Raw genomic sequence first — 18,736 nt, forward strand, 5'->3', positions numbered from 1 at the left:
CGATGATTCAGGTACGCCAGCGGGAAACTTCCTTTCGGACCCTCGCCAGGACATCGCAATGGTAGCTCAAGTGTGTACAATATACCAAGAACGCAAATGCTTCAGTTCTGCCAGCGGGAAACGCCCTTTCGGACCCTCGCTGGGACATTGCAATAGTATAAACCCGTTGATCACAAAGCTAGGGCAGACCCGTTGATCACACGACCAGGGTTATACGTGATTTACACCTAGTATCCAGGTGTTGCACCCCAAAATTTGCCCTCTTTATTTGAGCTATAAGTTAATAACGACGTTTATTTCGTCATTCAAAAATTGAAGAAAAAATAATAAAGATTTATGAGGGACGTTTATTTCGTTTCCCAAAAATCATGAAAAGTAATAAAGAGTTTCCCATCTGAGTGTTTGAGTTTGTTGAGATCCAACCGAGGTTAATTGGATTGTATGTTGAGGTTTCTTTTATGTTTCAAGTTAAATTCATATTCAAAGATTCTTCAAGATATTGCTATTGAATTGATAATCAAGACACTATTCTTTCAATTGCTTGTTACTTGTCATGCAAGTTAACATGACATGATGAATTGGAGTTCCATTGAATTAGAGTTGGATTTGAGATTCATTTATGTGGATTTCTTGACGAGCAAAGCGCAAATTACAAAGGCAATTATTTCGAGTTCAAGAACGAGTTTTGAGTTCATTACGCCATATGAAATCTTTCATTCAAAATTCATGTCATTCTTCAAAATTCAAATAAAAATACCCAAACGTCCAATACAATATCATATGTTATGTATTTCCATTACATTCAAAGAATAAGTCAACACCAAGTTCATTACAAATGGTCATCTATTATCATCCAAACTCCTTCCAGTCAATAATACACTCAAGAAGAAACTCCATGAAATTCTCAGATTATACCAACTTAGTTCTAATAGCGCAAATGGATGGGCATCTAAAAAGAAAAGCAGTCGATAGAGTTGCAACATGATATTTTCAATTTACAAGACAACTCTTGTTGAAGCCACTTTTGATGAGGACCTGCAACTAATAACCTGCATAATTCAACTGAAACCGGTTCAGCAAAGCCAACGTTAAAGAAAATAAACCGAACCGTATTCGCATCCTGCAACACAATACAAAAGCAGCAGCACAAATCAGAAATTGGGGGGGACTGATAATCGGAAAAAAAGAAAAAAAGAGACGTAACAAACTTCTCGAGCCTCTCTCTCGATTCAGAGGATTCAGAATATTCAACCACTGCCTCTAACCGAATTCTCTCTCGAATCTTCTTCCAGAACCAACCTTCATTTCACACGAATCCATTCTTCAAGTTCTCTACTGATTGCACGATTCTTGAACCTTCATTCTATTCCGAGAAAACTCAACAAAATCGTTAATCTTCAACACGCAACAGAAATTTTCAGAGAAAAATAACAGAAAAATCACCTTCAATTTGCTTCGCCTCCACGCTTCAATTTCATCATCTCCATCAAATCGAAGCATCACTCTTCATCAATGTCATCATCACCGATTCTCAATCTCCAACTCCATCATCGATTTTTAACCATCAATCCTCTTCAGAACCTTCTCACACAACAATAATCATCATCGATTCAATCTCAACTCTTCACCACGGCATCGCAAACTTCAATCATCATCATCGCAAACTTCACACTCCATAATCAAAACTCTTCAACCTTGACAATCATCAATCTTCATCGTCGCACAACACTGCATCAACAAACAACACTGAATCTACAATCGCGAGCAACATCGCGACACATCTTCACCTGCAAACAACAACAGTATCACATCAAGGTCCAGAAACGAGCAAAAAGAGGAAGGAAGAGAGATCGAGGGAAGTACGCACCTGAAGATCTTGGGATTTCTGTTATTAACATCTTGAGGAGTCACCGGAGCCTCCTTCGGTCGGAGTTGTGAGACGATAAGATTGAATCAGAGAGTTGATGAGAGACGAGAAACGTTGTTGATTCCGTCGTTGTTATTTACGGCGGCGAGCGAAGAGACGGAGAGAACGAGAGATTGAGACGGATGAGAGACGAGTTTCGAGTGTGTTTGTTTTAGCGGTGGCGATTGACGAATCTTCGCCGGTGAAGATGATGAAGCCGCCGCGCCGTCGTGAGTAAGAGGGAGCCGAGTGAGGTTTCAACGTGAAAGCCACCAAACGTAAACCCTAAGCCCCTTTTAATTTTCACTTTGGTTTTAATCTGGTTTATTGTTATTAATTGGACTTTAATCTGTTTTGTTTAGTCTTAATTTGATGATAATGATAAATTGATTAACAAAACAAATCTGAATGCTAATCCTTGGGCCTCACGAAATTGCTTGCCATACACCTCCCTTAAGCCCAGCATCACTATCAGTTTTTTGGACAAATAGAAATCTGAACAAAAACAATTCACCTTGGGCTGAGTCTGGATGGGCTCAGCGCCCCACTGCTCTATGCACCACTATTTCAGTTTTAAACCCCCTGTATGCATGATTTGATGTATTAGATTTAGTTTTTTTAACTAGTTTGTTGTCTATTTTTTTTTTTAGTATAGAAAATATCATGAAAAATATTATTTTTGATTAGATTTCTCGCATTATAAAAAATGACATAAAAACATGTAATATTTCCTTGTTAGAATTTAATTGTTTTCTCACATAGTTCTATTCTATTTTTAAATAAAAATGCCATAAAAAACAATTTAATCTTGTTGGGTTTTGTTCTAGAATTCATTTAGAATTTAATTGCTAGTATTTTCTATGGTCGGTGCATGCTTCCTTGTTATTACTTTCCTTGTTATTACTGATTTGGTTGTTGAGATGTGCGAGGTACTTCGAGAGAGCCTTCGCTCATGATTTGATTTGCTTCGTGTTCCACTTTATTTGTGGGACACGAATTCACTTTGAGTGCGGTTGATTTGAGTCGTGTTCCACTTTATTTGTGGGACACGAACTTATGCCCGATGCGATTCACTTGATCTCTCATTCATTGAGATGTATATTCCTGTATTGTCTGGATTGTATTTCCTGCAGGTTGCTTGTGTGGTTGTGTTTTATACGCACCATATAGCGGTTGTGATTTATTTTCACACCGCATCGCTTTGATGCTTATGCTGGACTCCTGGCTTTGATGGATGTTAGATTACGTGAAGTATCTTAGTTCTGCTTGCGTTGCTAGCTCACTGCGGATTTGCTATCCGCTCGGTATCTCCTTGTCCCTTTTAACGCTTTCCGCATCATCCTATAACATGAGAAGTAGGACCTAGACATGCATCTGGCCAAGCCCTCGAAAGAGGCTCTGTTTTTGTTGGTGTGTTTACATTTGTGCTTTGCGGCAGGGAGTCACGGTGTAATAAGTCCTATATGGCACTCCGTTAAGTCCTCATGAAAGGCATGCGGTCAAGGGTTCGTAATCAACCCCCGCCTAGTCTCATCGAGTCTGTTTGGTATGCGCACGCCTCGCGTTGCTCGCTTCCGAACGTGCAACAGATCTTGTTATCGAGTATGTCAGGTAAAGGGTTCATGCAATCGGACCCCCGCCTTTCTTATAGCTCGCGTCGCTCGACGTTGATGCTCGGTGTACGCACGCACCGTTTTCCTTTATGATCCGTGACGGCTTGGTTGCTGAGAAGGGTCCGCCTTCTTGTCTATGGCCCGATCATTTTCGCGAGGTCTGATGCTTGGTTGACTTGGGTTGAGCTGCTCCCCTTGGCTATGGCGGGACCGCCTTTCTACCACTCGGTCAGTACCGTTGGTTTTGTTTGCTTTACGAGCGGGTGCTCGTTTGTGTGCTTATTGTGTGCTTCGCTTTTCCCCCGTAGTTTGTTTAGTTTAGTTTAGACTGGTACCCTTTGTATGATAACATTAGGTAGCAAGCTTTCCCCCTTAGCTTAGATCTTCCTCATGCATTCTTTAAAACACAAACCACACTCTTTGATTTTCTTTTCTTAAGAGCTTGTTATTTCCGCTCCATTCCCAGCATAAGTCTCCAAAGGTCGAGCAGCGGAGTGCGAATGTAACTCGTTCACCTAAAAAATACAAAACAAACAGAAATTAGTTAGCCGAGCTACGGTAGCTCTGATTCTGCAAAACAGATACGTAGGCAGCGGGGTAGGGCCCGTGCGAGCATAACACTTTCTTTTCCCTACATTCTGCATTCATTTTAGTCCAGATTAGAGTAGTTTGCTTACACACCCATAGTTTTAGACACAGGCGTGGATACCATCGAGTACGATGGGCGCGAGGGGTGCTAACACCTTCCCCTCGCGTAACCGACTCCCTTACCCTTTTTCTCTGGTCGTGAGACCGTTGTTTTGTTTTGTGGTTTGCTGGCATTCCCTTCCTTTTCAGGATAAATATGTTAGTGGCGACTCTGTTAATTTTCGCGGTAGCGACAGCTGGCGACTCTGCTGGGGACGTCTTGACCTGTTGCTGGTCCGGACCTAGCGAGTCGATCCTAGCGCTTGTGTGTTTATCTTTGGGTGTTTTATTGCTTTGCATATTTACCTGTTTGCATTGCATTCTATTTGCGCTTTACTTTTCTGCATCATATTCTGGACTGTCTGGATTTCTATCTGTGGGTGGGTGTTTCAAGAGGTAAAAGGCCCAATACCTAGGCTATGAGTGATACCTTAGGAACTAGGACTAGAGTGGCCGTGACGGACAGAAGGCGTATGCCTGATTGATCTGATTACGTATCCACGGGCAGAGCTTGGTGGAATGAGGCAATATCGTATGATAGCGCCTACATTCGATCCTCTGTTGGCTTTTTGACCTACCTTGGCCTAGATTTACCCGTGAGTGGGGCGGGAATCAATCATTGCTTAACAGGTACATTGATGGTGACTTTGGTTCTTGTTCGAGGGTTACCGCTGATCTTGTTCGTGGGTTACCGCTGTTCTTGTTCGTGGGTTACCGCTATTCTTGTTCGAGGGTTACCGTGGTTCTTGTTCGAGGGTTACTTTGGTTCTTGTTCGAGTGGTTCCATTTCAGTGTGTTGGTGACTATGGTTCTGATTCTATTGGTTATGTCCCGTGATCTACGGGGAGTTCCGAATTGGTGCCGAACCTTTGAACCCGTGCCGTGTGATTTCTCGGTATCTCAGATATATCCAGTATTGTGGTTCCCACCACTTTGCATCATTGCATATTTACTTGTGAAAAATGATGTACAAAAATAACTAGCATACATGTTCCTTCCATTTCCAAGGAATCATATCTTTAAGCCTCGTGTTGAGCTTTTCTATCTCTTGCTTTCTAAAAAATCATAACACGAGGATTCCTTGGAAATCGAATGAACATGGCATGGCACGCATATCCTGCATCTCATACATTTCGTGCATAACAGGTGTTCAGGATTGAGGATTTCTTATTCAGACTTGGTATTCTCTCACTAGACTCGGAGACTTGACTTGTTCTTATTGTGTGTTCAAAGTTTAGTCATGGAACAACTTTGTGGGGATTTTACCGAGAAGAAAGCTCAGTTTGGGGTTCTTTTTAAAGGCTTGTCTCATGCTCATTTTCTTCCATGCTTGCTTTATTTGCAACTGGTTAAGCTCCGTACCGTATTGATGTTTGCAAGTTCTCTGCTTGGTGATGATGACACTAGGTGTGAATTCTATTATGGGGCACCTGGTCACGATGTTAGTATCTACAAGTCTTTGAAGTTGCTTGGGGCTCCCGCACGAGGGATAAGCAAGACATTGTCTATCTTGAGCATTGCACCATTTGCATTGCTCGAATCCCTAAAGCACTTACAAATTCCGTGTGACTTCGTCGGAATCTTCTGCCAGATAGTAATCAAAAGTGGCTCATAGAGACGCCTCTCATTCTCAAGGATCTACTTCACATCCAAGAGTCACCTACTCCTCTTGGAGTTTCCTTTTCAGCAACCTTGTCAACCGAGACAGATAGAATTTAAGAAGCAAGTTGATGTAATCCCAATGCCTGGTGTTCAATTGCTTTCCTGTTTGATGGAATTTTAGTTGGTTAAGATTCGTTGCTTTGGGTATTCCTCACCACGGATAGCTCTCCTGGTTTCGATGACAATACTCGGTGTTTTCCATTCTGGGGGCACCTGATCATAATGTCAAGCCTTACAAGTTGTTGAGGTACAAAGAGTCCAGGACTTGCTCGATGCAGAGATGTTTGAGTTTACTCATATTGGTGTCTGCTGGTCAATCCCATTTCATATGCCACAAGTAGGATGCTTGATCCTCCTCAATGAATAACTCATGAGAATCACTTGCAACTTGTACTGTCAGAGGCTTCCTTCCCAACAACTGTTGTGGGTTCCAAGTCAGGACTTTGATGGCCAAACGGCGGAGGTTGTTGTTGTTCACTGATAGTAATACAAGTTTTCTCCATTCATGATGGTGTTTTCTGTTTCAGCAGCTATATTTAGGGCTCCCGACCGAGGGATAAGCAAGACTCCGTGTTCTTGAGTTCGCATCTTTGGCAACTCAAATCCCTAAAGCATTCTACAAACTCCAGTCGCTGTAATTTGGGGCTCCCGACCGAGGGATAAGCAAGACGCCTTGTATCTTGAGTTTGTGCACCACTGGCACATCTCAAATCCCTAAAGCTGGACACTTGCAACTTCTGTATGACTTTGCCGAAATCTTCTTCTGTGAAGTAATCTAAAGTGTTCTACAGGAACATATGTTGATGCTTGGTGTGTTCTCCATGCTGGGGCACCTGGTTATCCGATTGAGGATTGTCATCCGTTCAAAGACAAGGTACAAGACCTGATTGATTCAAAGGCTATCACATTCACATTTGAGGGTCAGAATTGAAGTCATCCTCCGACTCAGTGGATCTTCTGAAGCAATAAGTCCATACGGAGAAGATCCTCAATGTTGGTTTCCTAATTCATCATGCATGTTCATGTTTAAGCTTTCTTGTTTTGTCAATACTATGTGTATGTAAAACTTGTTTATTTTTGAACTATAATCATAATGCATTGGATATGTTTGTCTTGAAAAAATCCATTCGCTTTTGCTCTTATATGTTTTTCTATGCTTTTTGTGATACTCAATTCTTGTTAACAAAGCATGATAACTCCGTAGGGAGAATGATGAACATGATACCAAAAAAACTCAAATGGTATGCTTTCGAGTAGAACCCTGTTGATGATGTACAGGCATTGCTTCAAATTCCCAAACACTGGAGAAATAAGGGAGTGAAACCTTCGTTAACCCTTCTGAGCCTTCGAAGTAGGAGTTTCTTTTCTCTATAAAAAAAACCTCACATTTAACCCAGGGGCGGGTAGTGTTCAGTTAACCTGATCGAGTATTCAAAATTCATCAGGAGCACACATCAAAAGATACAACAATGGCTATCTTTCAACAGATTGAGGAAAATCAAATGCACAACGGTTATCCCTCACCTCAGGAGGTCGAGACATCAAATTTATCCCTCACATCAGGAGGTCGAGACCAACATCAAAGCTGCTGTGGTTTATCCCTCACATCAAGAGGTCAAAATATGACGATACCACAATGGTAATTCTTCATCAATCAATGACTCAGGCACTCACAATCACTTCTAACAAATCAGAGATTCAGGATCACACGGCTTGTTCAAAAGAAAAGAATAAATAAAAAAAAAAGAAGAAAAGCCCGCTAAGTCAACAACTTGAAAACATGTGGCTTAGGCAAAAGTTAGGGCATCCCGCTGGACATCCAACTCAAAATTCAAAAGAATTTGTCCAGGCAAAAATTAGGGAAACAAGAAAAAAAAAGCGAAAGCAAAACAAGGATTACAAAATAAGAATCCTCATCAAAAGAACAAAGTCGTGTGATCAGACACCAAAAACAAAAGGTAAAGTGGCTGATGTGTCCAAATACCTCATTGATTCCTCAATCATTTCCAGACTCCTCTTGAAAGATGAATGCTCATGTCAAGTTAACTGAACTTAGGACTGGAGAACATCATGAAGGGGGTGGGCACCAAATAATTTGAGCCTAAAATCCTTTTTTCTTAAACTGTGAACCTGGCCACGTTACAACCCTTGAAAGTCCTAATTGAAGCGGGGTTAATTCGAAAGCAGTCTATACACGAGAATACGGTAAGCTGACTCCTAGGAGTTTTGCTAAACGCTTGAGTTGGTATCGCACCATCTTTCTTTAACAAAAATCGATGTTACGACATCCTTTCAAAAGTTTCTTTAAACTTCAAGACAAACATACTCTTTGCATTATAATTATATTTCTCATAATAAACATTCTTTGCATGTGAACAAGTGCTTAACATCAAGAAAGTTTCCATCATGAACTTCAGATGAAAAGTTTATCCCTCCCGAAGGGCAAGTTGTCTTCAGAACTCCGTTGAGTTAAAGCAAGAATATTTCAAAGTCTGATCACCCTCAAGGGCACAAAAGCGTTTGAATATTTGTCGAGCAAGTTTTCAGACAATCTGAGGCAATCAGGTCAAGATTCGAAAAATCTCTCAAAATGCAAAGCAATCAGGGGCATTCACTCAACTGTAGGTGAAGCTACTGCCAACACTGGTCAATCAGGGGCATGGTTCTAAAAGTCATGATATTGGGGCAAGTTGGATATGATAGCACAGATATCAGAAGGCCCTTACGAGACTAATTTCTTCAAAGTCCTTACAGGTTGGGGCAAAGCAATATACAATGGCATTGTATCCTCATCAGGAGGTGTTCAGTTTAAAGTTCAGGTGTGAGCTAAACTACTTGTGAATTCGAAGACCGTCAAGAAGTGAAGGTTGTCATCCTTAACATTGACCTGAGACTGAAAGTCCAATACTTGTTGGCGTCCTCGCAATCATACGAATATGCAGAAACACTATGAAAGCCAATGCTTGTTTGGTCCCTGTGAAGTCAATACTCGCTTGACCCGTTAAGCCCACTTCCTGGTGGCACTCTCTCGGAAAACCAATGCTTGTTTGATACTCCGTCCGATATTTTTTTGGTATTCTAATCACTACTTGCCTATCAACTCATTGAATCCATTGCCTGTATGGAAAGTTTCAAAGCTAAGATGTCTGATAATCTGTTTGCTCTTGCATTTGCCCATTGTGGGTGAGCGTCACTATCCTCTGCCATGTGAGGAAATCCCGTGAAGATGTCATGCTATATCCTGGGGCATTTTCATCTGTTTATCTCGTAGGTACATCCTTTCGAGTACACCATGTCAGCACAATGGCAGATCTAGCCAAGTGAGAGATTCTCACTCCCCAGCCGAGTGCTTCCTAATGAGAGATTCTCATTCCCCGGCTGAGCACATTCAGATGAGACTTTCTTTGTTCCAAGATTCTCATACCCTCAGCAAAGTACATCTTAATGCATTCTCTATGCTACAGAAGTCTTGTTCCCGGTGGAATGTCTTCTCCCCAGTTGAATCATGATTGAATGGTATCTGATTCCCCGACAAGCTCTTAATGAGGTTCCTTGCCCGAATTCCTTGTTCTCCCCAGTAGAGGTTTTCTCTCCCCAACAGATTGACCTGTTTTCCCCAGGAGAGTTATCTCATTTCCCAGTGGAGTTATCTTAACAAGAGGTTCTTATTCTAAGTTCCTTATCCCCAGCGGATCTCTCATCTCCTCAGTGGATCGTTATGCAAAAGTATTCATCTTCCCCACTGAATCTTTCCTCAGCAGAGGTTCACATGTATCCTCAGCATAATCTGTTCCCGTCAAGGATTTCCCCAGCGGAATGCGTTCTACGCAAGCAAGTTGGCCACTCCCCATCAGAGTTATCTCCATGACTTGCTCTTATCTCCACATCCCCAGAATGTCGAGAATTTGCTTCTCCAATGAAGTTGTAAGGGTCTTCCCCAAGCAAGTAAGTGGGATGTTCTTATCCCCAAGCAGGATTTATTCCCCAATCAGAGCTCACGTCTAGATTTGATCATCTCCAGCAGATTTCCGATCCATCTTTGTCAGCTCGCAGTTTGTGACTTCTGGTCACTCATCTTGTCCTCCCCGCAGAGTTCTATACTCTATTCAGGACTTCTTCAGCAATTCAGTGCTCATCCGTTGTTTCCCTAAGCAGCGTCCGAACCATGCATCATTCGCATTGCATTCTCAAAAGCGTGTAGCGTCTTCCTTTTCCGGAACGTTATTCCATAAACATTCACACATGCATCATGCATAAATCATATCATATCTGTCTCTTTCTGCAGGAAAGATATCCAGATTCAAATGCTCCCCAGAGAGCAATATCCGCCTAGCCATTACAGGCGCTTATCCTGATGTTTTGAATCAGAAGAGGATTGTTCTACTTATTTTCTGGCATAGCTCAGATCAGTTCAAAGACATTCCTATTCCCGATGCCCCCAGATCGGTGGAAGATATTTGTTCCTATTCCTGATAAATCAGACTTTCAGTTAAAGGAACCGCCTCCGGATCTCTATAGATCTTCCGAAGGAGCAAGCCCTCTGATGCATCAGATCAGTTGGAAATATCTACTCCCTGACGATTTAGTTCGTTCAGAAGAAGAAACTCGTTTGCCCAGTCCTGATACCTTACTATCAGTTGAGGACGTTTTTCTTTACCCGGCGTACACAGTTCGGAAGAAACATCTGTTCCTATCCTAATATCCAGTTTCAGATTAGTTGAAGGAACCGCCTCCGGATCTCCCGTGATCTTACTAAGGAGCAAGCCACTGATATCATCAGATCAGATGGAGATGTTTGCCTGATTGACTTTTTCATTCAGATGAAGATTGTCCTACTTATTTTCTGGCATCATGTCCAGATCAGTTTAAAGGCATTCTTTCCCCGGCGTACACAGTTCGGAAGAGATATTGTTCCTATCCTGATTACCAGTTCAGTTGAAGGAGCCGCCTCCGGATCCCCGTGGTCTTACGAAGGAGCTAGCCGCTAATTCCCAGATTAGTTGGAATATCTACCTGATGATTTAATTGCATCAGAAGAGATGTCTGCCCAGATTCCCAGATCACGATTCCCAGATCAGAGATACTTATTACCCGTTGATATTCAGATCAACCGATGTATCTCCTTCGATTCCCAGATCGAACTAAGACATCTATCCCGATGCATGTTCGGAGACATCTGCTACGCCTGATACTCAGATCAGTCGAGATGTTCCTTCTCTTGATGCCCAGATCATTTGAAGTGTTTTCCCCTGCCTGTGGGTGCCCGTTCCTTCTTATCACAAGTTGGAGCATATTTAATTGTCCAGATCAATTGAAGTTTTTTCTCCCTGCTTGCGGGGTGGTACATTCCTTCTTATCACAAGACGGAATCTTCTATTGATCAAGAGTGCAAATTTTCGAGTTCATTCTGGTATTCAATCTCCTTCCACCTCAACGGTTCGAAACTTTCGTTTCTCACTCGTCAGGTTCAAGAAGTTTGAATAGGGGCAGCTGTTGCACCCCAAAATTTGCCCTCTTTATTTGAGCTATAAGTTAATAACGACGTTTATTTCGTCATTCAAAAATTGAAGAAAAAATAATAAAGATTTATGAGGGACGTTTATTTCGTTTCCCAAAAATCATGAAAAGTAATAAAGAGTTTCCCATCTGAGTGTTTGAGTTTGTTGAGATCCAACCGAGGTTAATTGGATTGTATGTTGAGGTTTCTTTTATGTTTCAAGTTAAATTCATATTCAAAGATTCTTCAAGATATTGCTATTGAATTGATAATCAAGACACTATTCTTTCAATTGCTTGTTACTTGTCATGCAAGTTAACATGACATGATGAATTGGAGTTCCATTGAATTAGAGTTGGATTTGAGATTCATTTATGTGGATTTCTTGACGAGCAAAGCGCAAATTACAAAGGCAATTATTTCGAGTTCAAGAACGAGTTTTGAGTTCATTACGCCATATGAAATCTTTCATTCAAAATTCATGTCATTCTTCAAAATTCAAATAAAAATACCCAAACGTCCAATACAATATCATATGTTATGTATTTCCATTACATTCAAAGAATAAGTCAACACCAAGTTCATTACAAATGGTCATCTATTATCATCCAAACTCCTTCCAGTCAATAATACACTCAAGAAGAAACTCCATGAAATTCTCAGATTATACCAACTTAGTTCTAATAGCGCAAATGGATGGGCATCTAAAAAGAAAAGCAGTCGATAGAGTTGCAACATGATATTTTCAATTTACAAGACAACTCTTGTTGAAGCCACTTTTGATGAGGACCTGCAACTAATAACCTGCATAATTCAACTGAAACCGGTTCAGCAAAGCCAACGTTAAAGAAAATAAACCGAACCGTATTCGCATCCTGCAACACAATACAAAAGCAGCAGCACAAATCAGAAATTGGGGGGGACTGATAATCGGAAAAAAAGAAAAAAAGAGACGTAACAAACTTCTCGAGCCTCTCTCTCGATTCAGAGGATTCAGAATATTCAACCACTGCCTCTAACCGAATTCTCTCTCGAATCTTCTTCCAGAACCAACCTTCATTTCACACGAATCCATTCTTCAAGTTCTCTACTGATTGCACGATTCTTGAACCTTCATTCTATTCCGAGAAAACTCAACAAAATCGTTAATCTTCAACACGCAACAGAAATTTTCAGAGAAAAATAACAGAAAAATCACCTTCAATTTGCTTCGCCTCCACGCTTCAATTTCATCATCTCCATCAAATCGAAGCATCACTCTTCATCAATGTCATCATCACCGATTCTCAATCTCCAACTCCATCATCGATTTTTAACCATCAATCCTCTTCAGAACCTTCTCACACAACAATAATCATCATCGATTCAATCTCAACTCTTCACCACGGCATCGCAAACTTCAATCATCATCATCGCAAACTTCACACTCCATAATCAAAACTCTTCAACCTTGACAATCATCAATCTTCATCGTCGCACAACACTGCATCAACAAACAACACTGAATCTACAATCGCGAGCAACATCGCGACACATCTTCACCTGCAAACAACAACAGTATCACATCAAGGTCCAGAAACGAGCAAAAAGAGGAAGGAAGAGAGATCGAGGGAAGTACGCACCTGAAGATCTTGGGATTTCTGTTATTAACATCTTGAGGAGTCACCGGAGCCTCCTTCGGTCGGAGTTGTGAGACGATAAGATTGAATCAGAGAGTTGATGAGAGACGAGAAACGTTGTTGATTCCGTCGTTGTTATTTACGGCGGCGAGCGAAGAGACGGAGAGAACGAGAGATTGAGACGGATGAGAGACGAGTTTCGAGTGTGTTTGTTTTAGCGGTGGCGATTGACGAATCTTCGCCGGTGAAGATGATGAAGCCGCCGCGCCGTCGTGAGTAAGAGGGAGCCGAGTGAGGTTTCAACGTGAAAGCCACCAAACGTAAACCCTAAGCCCCTTTTAATTTTCACTTTGGTTTTAATCTGGTTTATTGTTATTAATTGGACTTTAATCTGTTTTGTTTAGTCTTAATTTGATGATAATGATAAATTGATTAACAAAACAAATCTGAATGCTAATCCTTGGGCCTCACGAAATTGCTTGCCATACACCTCCCTTAAGCCCAGCATCACTATCAGTTTTTTGGACAAATAGAAATCTGAACAAAAACAATTCACCTTGGGCTGAGTCTGGATGGGCTCAGCGCCCCACTGCTCTATGCACCACTATTTCAGTTTTAAACCCCCTGTATGCATGATTTGATGTATTAGATTTAGTTTTTTTAACTAGTTTGTTGTCTATTTTTTTTTTTAGTATAGAAAATATCATGAAAAATATTATTTTTGATTAGATTTCTCGCATTATAAAAAATGACATAAAAACATGTAATATTTCCTTGTTAGAATTTAATTGTTTTCTCACATAGTTCTATTCTATTTTTAAATAAAAATGCCATAAAAAACAATTTAATCTTGTTGGGTTTTGTTCTAGAATTCATTTAGAATTTAATTGCTAGTATTTTCTATGGTCGGTGCATGCTTCCTTGTTATTACTTTCCTTGTTATTACTGATTTGGTTGTTGAGATGTGCGAGGTACTTCGAGAGAGCCTTCGCTCATGATTTGATTTGCTTCGTGTTCCACTTTATTTGTGGGACACGAATTCACTTTGAGTGCGGTTGATTTGAGTCGTGTTCCACTTTATTTGTGGGACACGAACTTATGCCCGATGCGATTCACTTGATCTCTCATTCATTGAGATGTATATTCCTGTATTGTCTGGATTGTATTTCCTGCAGGTTGCTTGTGTGGTTGTGTTTTATACGCACCATATAGCGGTTGTGATTTATTTTCACACCGCATCGCTTTGATGCTTATGCTGGACTCCTGGCTTTGATGGATGTTAGATTACGTGAAGTATCTTAGTTCTGCTTGCGTTGCTAGCTCACTGCGGATTTGCTATCCGCTCGGTATCTCCTTGTCCCTTTTAACGCTTTCCGCATCATCCTATAACATGAGAAGTAGGACCTAGACATGCATCTGGCCAAGCCCTCGAAAGAGGCTCTGTTTTTGTTGGTGTGTTTACATTTGTGCTTTGCGGCAGGGAGTCACGGTGTAATAAGTCCTATATGGCACTCCGTTAAGTCCTCATGAAAGGCATGCGGTCAAGGGTTCGTAATCAACCCCCGCCTAGTCTCATCGAGTCTGTTTGGTATGCGCACGCCTCGCGTTGCTCGCTTCCGAACGTGCAACAGATCTTGTTATCGAGTATGTCAGGTAAAGGGTTCATGCAATCGGACCCCCGCCTTTCTTATAGCTCGCGTCGCTCGACGTTGATGCTCGGTGTACGCACGCACCGTTTTCCTTTATGATCCGTGACGGCTTGGTTGCTGAGAAGGGTCCGCCTTCTTGTCTATGGCCCGATCATTTTCGCGAGGTCTGATGCTTGGTTGACTTGGGTTGAGCTGCTCCCCTTGGCTATGGCGGGACCGCCTTTCTACCACTCGGTCAGTACCGTTGGTTTTGTTTGCTTTACGAGCGGGTGCTCGTTTGTGTGCTTATTGTGTGCTTCGCTTTTCCCCCGTAGTTTGTTTAGTTTAGTTTAGACTGGTACCCTTTGTATGATAACATTAGGTAGCAAGCTTTCCCCCTTAGCTTAGATCTTCCTCATGCATTCTTTAAAACACAAACCACACTCTTTGATTTTCTTTTCTTAAGAGCTTGTTATTTCCGCTCCATTCCCAGCATAAGTCTCCAAAGGTCGAGCAGCGGAGTGCGAATGTAACTCGTTCACCTAAAAAATACAAAACAAACAGAAATTAGTTAGCCGAGCTACGGTAGCTCTGATTCTGCAAAACAGATACGTAGGCAGCGGGGTAGGGCCCGTGCGAGCATAACACTTTCTTTTCCCTACATTCTGCATTCATTTTAGTCCAGATTAGAGTAGTTTGCTTACACACCCATAGTTTTAGACACAGGCGTGGATACCATCGAGTACGATGGGCGCGAGGGGTGCTAACACCTTCCCCTCGCGTAACCGACTCCCTTACCCTTTTTCTCTGGTCGTGAGACCGTTGTTTTGTTTTGTGGTTTGCTGGCATTCCCTTCCTTTTCAGGATAAATATGTTAGTGGCGACTCTGTTAATTTTCGCGGTAGCGACACCAGGCCTGCTTCGATTCAAGCATGCATCAATCACATCACCAAGCCACACAAGGACATAACTTCCAAATGTTCAACCGGAACAACGGAAAGCATAATATGATCATAATACAACATTTAACATAATGCATCCGTCAATAATCCATATATTGAGAAATAACACGTCCATGATCATATATAATATAAATGTTCTCACACAATATAAACAAGTCTCACACGACTAAGGAGGCATTCGGTTCCTCATTCAGAACTGAATTGCTCTCGGGGAATAGTTACACAAAACTCCATTTACAATAATTCTTCAAAATGGGCGTTAGACGTGTCAAAGAACAACACTCTGATATCTGGGATAACTTTCCTAGATAGTACGTCTTACTAGCTTTCCAACAGTACGAAGTACGCGTCAATCAGACTTACGATGCAAAAGTTATGAATTTTCGAAATTTTGAAAAAATACCCAAATAGTGATGTAACCGGTTACATGAATCATGTAACGGGTTACATGATCCAAAAAGTGTGTTTTCACCCTTTTTCACACATGTTATCGGCTACATTAGCCATGTAACCGGTTACATGACTAACAGACCCAAAATTTATGCATTTTGAGGTTACTAACTCCAATCCAACTTTAATCCAAAAGCTCCCAACATTCCAGTATCATCCAAAACATGTTCATACACTAATATAGTAGGATTTTCAATAGGAAAAGCATAGATTAATAACATGCAATAACAATTATCACAAAAAATTCCCAAAACCCCATTTCATACATGTTTCCCCAAATCTCCAAAGTCTCTAACTATGAGACTCACCTTAGATAGAGATGATGATGATGATGATGATGCTGCTGAAACAGAGAGAGATGAAGAGGAATCTCTAATTATGGTGAACTCTTGATGCATGCAAGATCAATGTTGAAGTTGTGCTTCCTCTCTTCTTTTCCTTATTTCATGTTCTCTTTTTCTTTATTTCTAATAAAATGTTTTGTCCAAAAGAATGACATATGTGCACAACCAAACAACCCCTTATGTTATTCATTTAATATGATTAATGACCATAGTACCCATTCACCATATGGTATTAACTGGTTTTCCCTTTTTTTCTTTTCTAACCATACCATTTTGATTCCAACTAAACAATAATATCTTGACACTAGTAATCATTAGGTCTCACTAACTGATTCTCATGCTTAGAGAAATAGAGATGTTACATTCTCCCCCCTTAAATAGAATTCGTCCTCGAATTGCTTACCATCACCATGAAAACAACTCCTGGCGTCTTCTACCAACGAGGGGATGAAATGCCCTTTTACATTCCTCCTTTAGATAAACCTTACAACTCTGCCTAAGTGTCGTTCCATTCGAGGAAACACAATCCACCAATACATTTGTAGTCTAATGTTCCCAATTGAAAACCTTATATCTCACACAACACAACTCCCATGATAATCTATCTTGATGTACCTGAAAAACGACCCGTTCAAGGTTTCCAATCTTTACTATTATGCACTGAGTCTGTGTAGCATCAAAATTCCTGGAAATCCATTCTGGTTGGATATTCCTCTTCTTTTCCCTTGGTTTCTTGCATTACCTCAATTTCATACACTTCCGCTACACAGTCTCTCTCAAAGGAAAACATTTCAGATTTCCTTCCAAACGAGTCCATACAGGGGCTTGTTAAATTCCTAGGTCCCGACTTCTAATTTCCAGATGCTCAAATTGATTGGCTCCAATTCTAACTCCTTCGTTCAACAAAACTTCTTACTTCAATCCTTCCTTTAGTCTTAAACAACATAATTGTCGCTGCAATCCACAAGGGTGTACAATTCTGCAACTACATTCTCGATATCCAACAACTTCAAACAAAGTCCTTTTGACGAAAGGTGAACTCTAAGAATCAACCTACAACAATTGTTTAAGTCTTCATGAACGTACATAAGTGCACAAGACATAGCCACAATGTGTCTACGTTAGATAAATCCTTTACTTGTCTTCATCATTCCAATGGTCACGACATCCTGCCTAATCCTTGATACTTACAAGATCAACCATTGAGCCATGAACATCTGATCACACACAAGCCATGGAGTCTCCTCTAAGTTGGTCCATTAACAACATCTCTCTAGATTATGTTGGATCCTTGAGAGACTGAGACGAACAAAACATCGCTTTGATGAGTTTCTCTTAGGAAGATATCTCCATTCAAGACCATCATACAAGTAGTTCGTCCATACCTACTACATGCTTATCTGGTTCTGCTTATCCGTTGCGCCACTTTGATCTCTGTTGACGGCAGTATAGGGCAAGCAACAAAAAAAGATTTGGAAATATTGATCCGGGAATTATCGTCCTCAGAGATGGAGAGATGCCATTCAACAGTTTCTACGGTTTCGAGCTTGGGTTTGAATGAGCAAAAAGTAAACAAAGATATAGACAGTAAAAGAATAAACACATTCTTAGAAGAGAAATAACTTATCAGGAATGTAAATATATTCACTCTTCACAAACATACACTTACCAACCCATTATACTCAACCTACGATATTCATCTATGTCATCACGTATCTCTCACATAAGCGTCCATCTCTGGAGCACAAACGAGATCATCTCACAACTAAGGTTATCTCTAACGCGAAGTCGCGAGAACATCCGTATTCTCGCGTCGGCGATCTCTCGCGCGCCGCTCAAACACGAAAGCATTAAGTACAGATACAAACAGTGAATGCTAGCTCTAAATCTATCTCTAGAGTTCAGAACCAACAGATTATCATCCTAGATAAGGATTCAAGAAGTTTATCTCTAAAGCACCCCAAATCCCCAGCATAGAGCAAAAATCCAGAATAATATCAACACAGATTCGTAAAGCAAGTTAAATATAACATTATAATCGGTAAATATACATAAGATTCAAGTAAATATACAAACAAACCCAACCAAAGAGAAATACACAAAGAAGAAGAGAAATGAACCGAAAATCTCCCGGTTTGTCAGCTCCGTTCGACGCTCAATCCACCCCCGATCATCCGTATGCAACCTCCGAAGTTGTTTTCTAAGCTAGTCTACCCTAAGAATGAAGTTGATGGTGTTGGGACTCAAAAATACCCAACCCATGACCTAAAAATGTGATTTTGGCCCCTTTTAACGAGCTGCTGTCTTAGCAGGTCCGCTTAGCGGACCCCCTCCGCTCAGCGGACTCAAAATTGCTTCCAGACGCTGA

General features: G+C 41.0%; 2 long non-coding RNA genes across 4 annotated transcripts; both read right to left on the bottom strand.

The window, feature by feature from the left end:
• Positions 1-389: 389 nt before the first annotated feature.
• LOC131652757 (uncharacterized) lies at positions 390-2,249 on the bottom strand. Of its 2 annotated transcripts, none has more exons than XR_009298794.1 (3): positions 1,868-2,248; positions 1,444-1,787; positions 390-1,363 (listed from the first exon to the last, which is right to left on the bottom strand). It is a non-coding gene; the product is annotated as an uncharacterized LOC131652757 (long non-coding RNA). The 2 variants fall into 2 exon arrangements; XR_009298793.1 differs by having other exon boundaries at positions 394-1,120; positions 1,209-1,787; positions 1,868-2,249.
• A 9,252-nt stretch (positions 2,250-11,501) lies between these two features.
• LOC131652758 (uncharacterized) lies at positions 11,502-13,370 on the bottom strand. Of its 2 annotated transcripts, none has more exons than XR_009298796.1 (3): positions 12,988-13,368; positions 12,564-12,907; positions 11,502-12,483 (listed from the first exon to the last, which is right to left on the bottom strand). It is a non-coding gene; the product is annotated as an uncharacterized LOC131652758 (long non-coding RNA). The 2 variants fall into 2 exon arrangements; XR_009298795.1 differs by having other exon boundaries at positions 11,504-12,240; positions 12,329-12,907; positions 12,988-13,370.
• Positions 13,371-18,736: the final 5,366 nt, after the last annotated feature.

The sequence above is a fragment of the Vicia villosa genome, linkage group LG2 (assembly GCF_029867415.1).
Source record: "Vicia villosa cultivar HV-30 ecotype Madison, WI linkage group LG2, Vvil1.0, whole genome shotgun sequence".
In the NCBI taxonomy this organism is placed as follows: domain Eukaryota; kingdom Viridiplantae; phylum Streptophyta; class Magnoliopsida; order Fabales; family Fabaceae; genus Vicia; species Vicia villosa.